Below are 11,848 nucleotides of genomic sequence, written 5' to 3' on the forward strand. Positions count from 1 at the left end.
CTTGATGAGTCTACAGGGGACACTACCTGGACCATGTTAAAGATTGATAATGCCTTAAAATTGGAAAGGACTTCAGAGATCATCTGGTTCAGCCATATCGCTTTAGGAAATGTCCTCTGGCTCTCAATACATGACAATTTTCACACCTTCAAAGGTCCTTAGATTTAATTGTTAACTTTGCATGGTTACCACCCACTTCTAAGGTCTTTTCTCCAAACCCTGTCTTCTCAGAGCTCTCTGTGCACTACACACTGTCAGAATTGTCCATGATTTCCCACTTTGCAGTCATCGTGGCCAAATACCATAGCTTCCTAAACTTCTCAAGTTCCCACTTTGCTGCTGAAGAGAAAGTTGGTTGGGTTATTTCTAAACACTTGAAAATTGTGCTAATTTCCTGGAGAACTTCTGAGAACCACCTCCTACACCCAGTGCTTCATGCTAAAAGGAAGCACCAGTGACTATTTCTATAGTCTTCCAGCAACAGCCCTCAGACCCCTCACTCCCCCGGCTTCCCCACGTCGTGTAAACCCTCAAGCTCTTAGCTTTCTGCAATACATAGAGTGGCTCTGTTTTCCTGACCAAACTCTGTTTTCCTGTCAAAGTTTCCTTGTATTGAGAGATGTCCAAACTCTCCCACTGCACCGTGAGAGCCAATGCTGCTACTCCTAAGCAGGAGTTCTGGGAGCAGGAACTCCCAGAGTGTGGGATGCAGTGGTGCTTGGCAGAGGAATCACAAACACACTGGACTCAGTGCATTTTTGCTTATACAAAAAATATATGGAAGATGTATTATATGGATACTGAGGTGTGTCCTGGAATTGAAGGAAAAGTTAGACAATCAGACTTTAGGAAGGGAAGAGAACAGATCTTGAGGAAAATGGGGAACTCATGAATTCCTCTGTCCTCATCTTTAGGTTTTGCTTCTCTCTGCATTTCTGCTTTGCCCTCCTCTTTCACTGCATAAAAGTTTTCCTTGTGTCCCAAGCAAATGAAAGCAAAGATTCTAGATTAGTTGGTACAAAAGAAGCAGGTAGAGATAAGAAGAAGGTCATTGCCCTGCACCAAACTTCTACATGGGTCAAGTTCACAAAAATTTTAATGCAGTCTCTGCACACAGAGACAGAAGCCTCAGCCTGTAAAAAAGTCATGGCTGGTGACCTTGTAAGAGAGAAGTCTGAGCAGATGCAGAATCACATTCTAACAGATACCACTGGTTCAGCGTGGAAGCGGTGGTTTCACTTTTCACATTGAAGCACAATGGTTCTTCAATAGTACACGGAGTAATAAACCGAGGAAATAGAAGGTGTGCATGACTCTTGTATTCAATTTCCTGCTATTAAAGGAGTGCTGAGTTGAGGCAGCTGCCAAACAGCTCAACAGACTAAGTTAGAATGTAAGTGAAAACAAAACAAAGGAAAAGGAAAACAAAGAGAAAGCAAAAGACACTCCAAATGAACGTGAAAACAAAAATTCTAGTACATATTAAGAAATCTCATGCTGAGGAAAAAACATCTAGTAAAGAATCTGATATGAACTCAATACAAGTGAAGTCAATATTATGAACAGAAAGAGTCTTAAAAGTAATTATGTTTTGGATACTCCAAGAGATCAGTGAAGGTATAACATCTATTAAGAAGAGGACAAAAAAAAAAAAGAAAGAAAAGAAAAGAAAAGGGGGCAGGGTTGCTTCCCTACTCCTTGGACTTCTGACCACAAGCAACTCCTCCTCCCCAAACCCCACTCCCTTCTCCCTTAATGTCAAAAGTCTAGTGCAGTGCACCCAGGGCATGGCCCAGAGAAGCCCCATTCCCTTTTCTCTCCTCTAGGCACTGGGCTCAGTGACTGCTGTCCTCTGTACTCCAGATGCCACTCTCATCTGCTAGACACCTTGTGGAAGTTCTGTTCTCCTATGGTGTGAGTGCTTTCTCTTTTTTTAATTAACCAGACTATTTTTTAGAGCAGTTTTAGGTTTACAGACAAACCAATCAGAAAGTACAGAGGGTTCCCAAATGTCCCTTCTCCCCCATCAACCCAGTTTCCCCTATTATTTATTTACATCTTAGTTTAGTTTGGTACATTTATTACAATTGATGAACAAATACTGATACATTATTATTAACTAAAGTCCACAGTTCACACTAGGGTTCACTGTTGGTATTGTACATTCTATAGGTTTTGTAGAATGTAGAATGACACGTATCCACCATTACTGTATCACACAGGATAGTTTCACCACCGTAAAAATCCTCTGTGCTTCGCCTATTCATCCCTCTCTCCTCCCCAATCCCTGGCATCCATTGATCTTTTTACTGTCTCAATAGTTTTGCCTTTTCTAGAACAAACTATTGTTGGAATCAGACAGTGTGTAGCCTTTTCAGATTGGCTTCTTTCACTTAGAAGTATGTCTTTTCCTCCATGTCTTTTCATGGCTTGATTGCTCATTTCTTTTTAGTATAGAGTAACATCCACTGTCAGGATGTACCACAGTTTATTTATCAATTCACCTACAGAAGGACATCTTGGTGGCTTCCAAGTTTGGGCAATTATGAATAAAGCTACCATAAACATCCATGTGCAGGCTTTTGTGTGGATGTAAGTTTTCAATTCCTCTGAATAAATACCAAGAAGCGTGATTGCTGGATCACATGGTAAGAGTATATTTAATTATGTAAGCAATGCCAAACTGTCTTCCAGAGTGGCTGGACCATTTTGCATTTCCACCAACAATGAATGAGAGTTCCTGTTGCTCCACCTCCTCACCAGCATTTGGTGCTGCCAATGTTCTGGATTTCGGCCATTCACAATAGGTGTGCAGTGGTGTCTCCCTATTGTTTTTATTTGCAATTCCCTAATGACATATGATGTTGACCATCTTTTCATATGCTAATTTTCCATTTGTATATCTTCTTTGGTGGGTGTCCGCTTAGATCTTTTGCTCATTTTTTTTTCATTTTTTTTTAATTTATTTTTTTAAGTTTATTGGGGTGACAATTGTTAGTAAAATTATAGATTTCAGGTGTACAATTCTGTATTACATCATCTATAAATCCCATTGTGTGTTCACCACCCAGAGTCAGTTCTCCTTCCATCACCATATATTTGAAGATTTTTTTTTTTCTAATGACAGGTTTTGGAAAAGCCAGATCTCTAAGTTCTCCTGGGCATTAACTACAAGCCACCGTGCTGTCACCTGAGATGTTTCACAGGCTTTGAGTTGATATTTCTCCTCTTTCCTGACTCTCACAGGAGATTTTTGATCTGTGGACATGGACCGTGGAACTGCATGGGCCACTGTTGATAGACTTGCTTCAAGGCCTAGTTGATAACTAGAGCTGCGGCCGCTGCATCTGGCCCATCCCGCTAGCGATGGAACATTTTCAGCTCACAGTGCTATCACACTTGTGACAAAGAAGCCAAACATTAACAACTGCCAAGACTTATTTGTAGTCATGTCAGAAACACCCCTAGGATCCACTTCACCTCTCTCCCAGACCCTCCAAATCCCACATTTTTAAAGAAATCTGGGCAAGTGGAGGTTGGGAGAGCAGATGAGCATTGAGATCCTAAGCTGGCTAAACTGTTCAGATTACACTCACTGCTTTTACTCACACAGAGAGCGCTGCCCAGCATTCTTCTACCCACAGCTGGTGAAGAGTGCACAGGAAAAAGTGGGAGGTCTTCATCCTGAAACAAGGGTGGAAAGAATCATAGAAAAGACTCAACACAGGACTTGATTGGTGTGGGGGTTAAGTATGATAAATCTGACTCTTCCACCGACTGGTTTTGACTTGAAGCATCTGATGAGCTTTTTCCTGCTACTCTGACCTCCAAGCATTGAGGATTTTACATTCACTTGAGAACCTTGCAGTGATGACAAACATCAGAATCTGACAATATCTTCATTAAAGAAGAAAAATCACCAAAGAAGTTGAAGGAAGGTGGTGAGAAGAGAAAAAATTAAAAAAGATGACACTTTCAACAGTGAGAAGAAATGAACAAAGCACAGGTTTTCCCAAAGTGGCTTCAGAGCTTTCAGTGCTGGTAAAGAGAAGGACAATAATAAATGCTCTTAAGGCTCTACATGATATGCATGAAATTTCAGAAAGAAAAATAAGTCCAGGAAAAACAGGCACGAGGAGCATAAGCCTGTGGGAATGGGGAAACCCCTCCCACCCTTGCTTCAAGCTTCTGCTCTGCTTCTGACAAGAGTTTGCTTCACGAGGTCACTGCCATGGTCCCTCTGACTGATTTGGACTTGAAACAGCTGCTCACTGAGTCTCCCAAAGGAAGACCCTTCTGTGATATAGATGATATCAGAGATTACTGTGGAGTGGGATTGGACCAGGAATTCAGACAGTTCTCTTCCATCCTTGAAGGTCTGCTAGTGCCCCTGGAAATGCACAATGAAGAGCTGGTTCAGGCTAAGGGAGAGTGTGAACAGAAGTTTTCCACCCAGGATATAAGGGGTATCCAATTGGGCATGATGGAGGTACAAACCTAGAAGCCAGACAGCCAGGTCTGATCTGAGGTGCATGGCCATCTGACTTCATTCCTGCCCTGCAGCAAGGAAACCCTGGTCACATTTGCTCAAAAATTTCATCTCTGGGAGCTGAAGGGGTGCATCTGAAGGAGACTCTATAGAAACTTAAAGAAGCTATTGGCGGGGCACTGCCAGGGCAGATGGCCAAGTACCAGGAGGAATGCCACGTACACACACAAGCAAAGATTGCAGAGATGCTGGAAGAGGAGAAAGACAAGGAGCCGAGAGAATAGATGTGTTTGAGTAAGGAAGAAGAAAAGGGGAGCAGAGGCTGTAAGAAATTGCAATGGAATGCTGAAATCAGGAAGATGCTGTCAGGCGGTTATGATGAAACTGGAAGACTATGATTTGGAAAGAAACAAGAGCCAGACTGGGCAGGACTGCATGAAAGCTTTTCTAGATACTCAAGTCCAAACTCTGTGGTCCCAAAGCTGAGTACAGATCAGGTCTCTGTGAAAGGAGAGCAGACCGCACTATGGGTCCCTGACATGGATACTGACCAAGAAGAAAGTAATGGCTCCTTCAAAGTCAAGGTGAAGGAATCACAGACTAAGCCTTGTAAAAAGGTTCTCATCCTATCAGCCAAATTGGCAGCCCAACTGCTTTACATAAAAGTCACAAGTCTTTATGTATGAACTTAAAAAGGGAATTTTCCAAAGCCTAAGTCTCTGGACCATCACTCTCTAGCTCTCTGTAACCACACCCTCAATAATCTGTCTGAACAGACAGTGGCACTGGAGCAGACTGAGGAGAAAAATCCCAAGAGTTCTGGCTACAAAGAGCTCTCCTACCAGGTTCCCCTCAGCAAAGCTTTCCAGAACAACAGTCTAAATTGTGACACCTCAGAGCCCAGACCAAGTCAGTCTTGTATGCAGGCACTGAAGAGCATAAAGCTTCACTCCCACACCCCACCTAGTTCCATTTGGCAACGACCTCCCAGAACCAAAATCTTCCTGTGTCCATCCCTCCATGGCAGCCTCTTCAGGAGGCACTCCAGCCCCCAAAACAGATCTCATACGATGCCAGCCTCATCTTCCTCTTCTCTGAGCCACATGGTAAAATGACATTCTACCACTCTTCAGGGCTATCTTACAAGGCTCCCCTTCTTGGCTCTAGCTCCCAACGTGGGGTTGCTTCTAGCAGTTCTGGAGGAATAAAAATTCAGAGCGCCATTTCCTCCTGAAAACTTACTCCTAAGTATAGAGCCTCCCTCCACAAGACAGTCCCAAGCCCACAGTAAACAAATCTTCTGTTCCCCAAAACCTGGCTTTAGTGGTAAAGGAAAGATTCTAGTGATGGGAGCCAGGGAGGAACAAAATCCTGACCTCATCCCTGAAGCCCACCATAGTTAACAGCCTGTGTTCCTCAAAAGGACCTTTCCTGGTGCTCTGGGCTTCATAGTTATGTTGCTGGACAGCTAATGGAGAGACAGATCTTGGGATGGAGAGAGTATTGGGTTTGTAATATGGGAGCATATGTGTTTCTCAGTTCCAGTTTCTGTGGAACTCAGGTATAAAATGGTATAAAATGTTTGTATACCTACATTTTAAATCTGCCAAAAACCTTGGCATTTGGTCAGAGTACCTCATGGAGCCTCACTGACCAAGGGCTCCTGCTGGCCATAAGAGGATCCATGGAATGGTCATGGTGTACATCCATCCTCAGTGTGGTCAACAGGAAAAAAACCTGGACTAAAGCCATAGCAGTGAGCCTTAGCCTTGTCTCTTTAAAAATATATTAAGATCATTTAATGTATACTCATTGTGAGGATAAATTTTTCCTCTGAACATGACAATGAAGCTCTTTTAGACAAAAGACATGTAGTACATCAATCTTAAGATAACTGTGATAGGATTTTTAAAGGAACTTATCTTGGGCTCAGTTTTCACCATTACCATAAATGCATTAGATAGGACAGGACTGTTCATGGCATGCCATATTAAAGGAAGACATAATTTCAATGCTTTTATGGTGGAGCAGAATTAGATAAATCACATCCATTTTAGCCCTCTGAATACTTCTCAAAGACCTTTTTAAAAAGACTGTCTGTTTTTAAGACAGAGCCAGTTTTATTCAGTTGAGCTTTTGACAGTTGAATTCTGTAAATGTGTGCCATCCTGACTTGAAGCTCATCTAGGCCCAGAACACCCAATTCCCAATCTAGCCAGAATTCCAGTTTTGATTTTCCAGAATTCATACAAGTGGACTCCCCCCCCCCAAAAAAAAAGCCTTTGTTTGGTCAAATCTTCATCTCTTTATGGGAAGTCACAGATAGGCCAGTTTGTTTTATTCTTAGAAATCCCCTTAAGCAGGGCTATAGTGACAGAATTCTATGAAGTGTCTGTCATATAGAACAGGCCTTGACAACCTAGACCTTTCCAAGCACTGGAGTATACATTAACATAAGGGTGACATGAAGTTAAGCTTGTAGGACGGATCAAGGACAGACTAGAATAGATATTCTAGAGTTCCCAAGTCACCAAGCTGTTCACTAAACTAGTGACTATTTCACAAAGGTCTTTAGAGTATTTGCTTGTGCCTGTGAAATTTGTACCACAAGATGTGTTTCAACTGTCTTCTCTAGCTAAGTGAATTAAAATATGTCAAGTGTAAACACTACCTGGGTGAATTTCATGGATATGCAACTTATGCAAAATCCATAATGTGGTAGACTCTATAGAACAAATGACTCATTTTCTTCCACCAATAAGTTGCAAAAAAAACCACACAAAAAAACAGGAAAGGGGAACCTATAAGCTAAAAGAAATTTAAGATACATATCAACCAAGTGCAATGTGTAAAGCTTGTTAGGATACTGATTTGTAGAAATCAACTGGGGATTTTTTGTTTGTTTGTTTTTAATGAAATAATGGGGGGGAAAATAAAACATTTATTTGATATTTGATGAAAATAAGGACTTGCTTTATTTTTTAGGTGTGATAATGATATTGTGGTTAGGAAGGAAGGAAAGGAGGGAGGGAGGGAAGGAGGAAGGAAAGAAGGAAGGACGGAAGGAAGGAAGGAAGGAAGGAAGGAAGGAAGGAAGGAAGGAAGGAAGGAAAGAAGGAAGGAAGGTAAAAAAAAGAATTTCTTTGGCCTTTATCCCTGTTCCTGGGAGGTAATCTCTAAACCTTTGAAATTTCCAAAGTTATAGGAGTGTCTTTGTTATTTATTGTGGGTCTTTCAGACCACACCCTATAGTTTATGCTACTAAAATGACTCAGGATAGAGGCTGTCCAGGCCAGAAAGACCAACCACATGATTAGAGAGTTGGGGCTATGAGCCACATGATATTAGCCTGACTTCTGGGAGCAGAGAGGGGATGGAGACTGAGTTCAACCACATGGGTGATGATTCAATCAATCGTGCCTACTTAATGAAACCCCAATACAAAGTCCAGACACCAAAGCTCAGGTGTGTTTCCTGGGTTGGTAATACTCTGTGCATGTATGGCCACATATTAATGCTGGGATGGTAATGCATCCCTGAGGGTATGGAAGCGTCCCTAAGGACATGGAAGGACATGTTATTGTCTTTAAAGATACATACAGAAGCATTTACACATGAACTGGTATGTCTTGAATTTCCTGAAAAATAATCTAAAGGGTGGGGAGAAGAAAGTTGGAACATAGATAAAACAAGATTGGCCATGTGGAATCATAAAAACTGGCTGCTGGGAACATAGATTCATGAAATTATTTTTTCTACTTTTGTATGTGTTTTAAATTTTCCAAAGTAAAAATAAAATGGTGATCCAGGTGGAAAGAAATATGGACCCTTACTTTACACCATGTGGTAGGCAAAATTCTAAAATGGTTCCCAAGATTATAGGCCCATAATACACACCTCCCAGTTATGCAATCAAGTACTAATCTAGGTAATATTGTGAAGTTTTGCAGCTGTAATTAACATCCCAAATCTGACCTTAAGATGGGGAGATTATGTTTTTTTCCAGTCAAGATGGTGAAGTAGGTAAACGCTGTCCTTGCCTCCTATCATGAGCATATCAAAATTACAACTAAATTATAGAAAAACCATTATCGAGAATCACCTGAAATCTATCTAAACAGAAGTCCTATAACTAAGGATATACAGAAGAAGCCACCTCAAGACTGAAAGGAAGGAGCAGAGATGCAGAATGGGCTAGTCCCACAACTACATGTGGCAGTTAAAAATCAGGAGGGATATCTTGGCTGTGGAGGTACCCCCTGAAAAGCAAAGGGTTCCAACCCCACCCTAGGTTCTCCAGCCCAGGGTTCTAGTGCCAGAAAGAGAAGTCCCCTCAACTTCTGGCTGTGAAAATGAGAAGAGATTGTGGATGAGTAAGATGGAGGGTGGCTGGAGTCCCAGATGTTCCTCTTAAAGGGCCGCCAATGGAGTTATTTGCTGATGAACTCACTCGCTCTGAGCTCCAGCACTGAAGAAGCAGCTCAAAAGGCACCAGGGACATATAGGAAGGAGCTGAACTGCCTGGCCTCAGATCGAGGGCTGGAGGGGCAGCTTTCTACTGGACAGAAGTGCTGGCAAAAGCCATTGTTTATTTGTTAAGCCCTCCCTCCCAGCATACAGATGCAGGCTGCCGTCATACCTAAGTCTCCATCAACCTGGACAACACCACTTGTTTTGCCTTGGTGATTCCAGACCCTGCCTGGCCCAACTTGTGGGACCACACAAGCCACGCCTAGTGGCTTTTCCAACGGCCTGTCTTGGTTTATGCTATTACTTTCCTAAAATCTCCCAAAGGTTCACAAACCCCAAACAAGCACCATCTGCCTCTGTGTGACCCGCACCTCTTGCTGAGTCACCCTAAGACTGGTATTGGTAACCTCAGTTTGAGGCTTAGCCTGTCCCAGGAAACTCCAAGCCCAGTGCAGATAGTGGCCATCCATGGATTGCTTTGTGGCTCATGTCAGGTGGCCCCAGGCCAGGCACAGGCTGCAACTGAACTTGGCCTGTGGTGGGGCCCCTCCCAGGAGGTCTCAGAGCCGGCGTACCTGGTGATCAGCTTCGGACCAAGCTGGAGCACCACCTCTGCAGATGAGACACCCAAAGGGTAGACTGGGCAGGCACCAGAGCTCTGCTAAAGTGAATCCTGCTCTGTAGGGTCAGTTCCTGCACCACAGCTATTCCACCAAAATCACAGCCAGTTGTCACAACCAATGAGCCTGAGAGTCAATCCCTCCCACTGATCTGCAAACAGTAACCAAGGTTCAACTACAAGAGGAGGGCACACAGCCCACACAAGGGACACACCTGGAGGATCCGTCTCTGATGACCAGGGAGACTGCACCACTGGACCCCACAGGACACCTATGACATAAAGCCACTCTACTAAGACTGGGAGACATAGCAGCTCTACATCATATATAGAAACAAATACAGGGAGGCAGCCAAAATGGGGAGACAAAGAAACATGTCCCAATGAAAGAACAGAACAAAGATTCAGAAAAAGAACTAAATACATTAGAAATAAGCAATCTGACATACACAGAGTTCAAAACATTGGTTATACGGATGCTCAATGACCTCAAGGAGAACGTCAACAAAGAAATAGAAAACACAAAAATAGAGATAGAAAACATTTTTTAAAAAGTCAGAAATGAAGAACACAATAACTGAAATGAAGAATACACTAGAGGGAATCAACAGTAGATTAGTTGAAGCAGAAGTTTGAATCAGCAATTTAGAAGATGAGGTAGCAGAAAAACCCAATCAGAACAGCAAAAAGAAAAAAGAATCCAAAAAAATGAGGACAGTTTAAGGGGCCTCTGGGACAAAATCAGAATATGAATACTCACATCATAGGGGTACCAGAAGGGGAAGAGGGAGCACAAGGAATTGAAAACCTATTTGAAGAAATAATGATGGAAAACTTCCCTAACCTGACAAAGAACATAGACACACAAGCCCAGAAAGCGCAGAGTCCCAAACAAGATGAATCTGAAGAGGCCCACACAAAGACACATCGTAATTAAAATGCCAAAGGTTAAAAACAAACATAATATTAAAGCAGCAGAGAGAAGCAGTTAGTTACCTCCAAGGGAGCTCCCATAAAACTGTCAGCTGATTTCTCAACAGAAACTTTGCAGGCCACAAGGGATTGGCACAAATATTCAAAGTAATAAAAAGCGAGGAGCCACAACCAAGATTACTCTATCCAGCAAAGCTATCATTTAGAATCAAAGGACACTGAGTGGTGAACACACAATGGGATTTATAGATGATGTAATACAGAATTGTACACCTGAAATCTATGTAATTTCACTAACAATTGTCATCCCAATAAATTAAATAAAAAAAAGAATCAAAGGACAGAAACAGAGCTTTCCAGATAAGAAAAAGCTAAAAGAGTTCATTACCACCAAACCCAAATCACAAGGAATGTTAGAATGACTTCTTTAAGAAGGAGAAGAAAAAATAAAAAAGATTAAAAAGTATGAATAATAAAATGGCAATAAGTACATATCTATCAACAATTACTTTAAATGTAAATGGATGAAATGCTCTAATCAAAAGACATAGGAGGGCTGAATGGATAAGAAAAAAAGACCTATACATATGCTGCCTACAAGAGACTCACTTCAGATCAAAAGACACCCACAGACTGAAAGTAAAGGGATTGAAAAAGATATTTCATGAAAATAGAAATAAACAAAAATGCTGGGGTAGCAATAGTTATACCTGACAAAATAGACTTTAAAACAAAGGCTATAACAAAAGAGAAAGAAGGACCCAGTTGTCTCACTTCCTGGTATTTATCTGAAGAAACCCATAACACTACTTTGAAGGGTCATGTGCATCCATATGTTCATTGCAGCATTGTTTACAATAGCCAAGATATGGAGGTAACTTGGGTGTCCCTGAATGGATGAGTAGATTAAGAAGAGGTGGTACATATATACAATAGAATATTAGTCAGCTAAAAAAAATTGAAATCTTGCCACATACAACAACATGGATGGACCTAGAAGGTATTGTGCTGAGTAGAGTAAGTCAGACAGAGAAAGACAAATACCATATGATCTTACTTACACATAGAATCTAAAGAACAAAATAAATGAAAAAACAAAACAAAAAAGAGACTCATAGATATAGAGAAGAAACTGATGGTTGCCAGATGGGAGGCAGATTGGGAGTGGGTGAAAAAGGGGAAGGGATTAAGAAATACAAATTGGTTATTACACAGTAGTCATGGGGATGTAGGGTATAGCATAAGCAATATAGTCAGTAAATTGTAATAACTATGTATGGTGTCAGATGGGTACTAGATTTGTTGGGGTGATCACTTTGTAAGTTAAATAAACGTCT

General features: G+C 41.7%; 2 pseudogenes; both read left to right on the forward strand.

Moving 5' to 3' along the window:
• The first annotated feature begins 619 nt into the window (after window positions 1-619).
• On the forward strand, window positions 620-4,073 carry LOC109438361 (ubinuclein-1; annotated as a pseudogene).
• Window positions 4,074-4,086: 13 nt separating this feature from the next.
• Window positions 4,087-9,597, forward strand: LOC141566992 (ubinuclein-1-like; annotated as a pseudogene).
• Window positions 9,598-11,848: the final 2,251 nt, after the last annotated feature.

This window comes from Rhinolophus sinicus, chromosome X (genome assembly GCF_036562045.2).
Source record: "Rhinolophus sinicus isolate RSC01 chromosome X, ASM3656204v1, whole genome shotgun sequence".
In the NCBI taxonomy this organism is placed as follows: Eukaryota; Metazoa; Chordata; class Mammalia; order Chiroptera; family Rhinolophidae; genus Rhinolophus; species Rhinolophus sinicus.